This window comes from Octopus bimaculoides, chromosome 3 (assembly GCF_001194135.2).
Source record: "Octopus bimaculoides isolate UCB-OBI-ISO-001 chromosome 3, ASM119413v2, whole genome shotgun sequence".
Taxonomy (NCBI): Eukaryota; Metazoa; Mollusca; class Cephalopoda; order Octopoda; family Octopodidae; genus Octopus; species Octopus bimaculoides.
The window spans coordinates 99,766,131-99,766,990 of record NC_068983.1 but is presented as its reverse complement, the minus strand read 5'-3'; the positions used below and the strand labels follow the sequence as shown (position 1 = coordinate 99,766,990).

The 860-nt window shown below is 50.5% G+C and overlaps 1 protein-coding gene across 1 annotated transcript in view; it reads left to right on the top strand.

Annotated features, from left to right (window-relative positions):
- Nucleotides 1-860, top strand: part of LOC106875714 (tRNA-dihydrouridine(20) synthase [NAD(P)+]-like) — a 61,861-nt gene that overhangs the window by 48,299 nt on the left and 12,702 nt on the right. The window lies entirely within an intron of this gene.

The following is an 860-nucleotide window of genomic DNA, read 5'->3' as shown; positions in this document are numbered from 1 at the left end:
GAAAGTGTAGCTGCTAGAATAAGAAAAGCCTGGGCAAAGTTCAGAGAGCTCTTACCTCTGCTGGTGACAAGGGGCCTCTCACTCAGAGTAAAAGGCAGACTGTATGACGCATGTGTACGAACAGCCATGCTACATGGCAGTGAAACATGGACCGTGACTGCTGAGGACATGCGTAGGCTCGCAAGAAATGAAGCCAGTATGCTCCGATCGATGTGTAATGTCAGTGTGCATATTAGACAGAGTGTAAGTACCTTGAGAGAAAAGTTGAACCTAAGAAGCATCAGTTGTGGTGTGCAAGAGAGACAATTGCGCTGGTCTGGTCATGTGGCGAGAATGGATGAGGATAACTGTGTGAAAAAGTACCACACCCTAGCAGTTGAGGGAACCTGTGGGAGAGGTAGGCCCAGGAAGACCTGGGATGAGGTGGTGAGGCACGACCTTCAAGCATTGGGCCTCACCGAGGCAATGACTTCTGACCGAGACCTTTGGAAATATACTATACGTGAGAAGACCCGACAAGTCAAGTGAGACCTAAATCTAAGGCCTCTGCCAGGGGTGTAGCCAGCCCACTTATGCGTACCTTCCTTCATCGGACACTAAATTCCGCTTGCGAAGACCTGTTGAGGCAGGTGAAATCGAAATCGAACTAAATTCAACGACTGGCACCCATGCCAACATCATCTCCTTCATTGGACACTAAACTCGGCTTGCGAAGACCTGTTGGGGCAAGCAAAATCGTGATGGCACCTGTGCCCAGCGCCGCCTTCCTGGCACTTGTGCCAGTGGCACATGAAAAGTCATTCAAGCGAGATCATTGCCAGTGCCGCTGGACTGGCTCCTGTGCAGGTGGCATGTAAAAT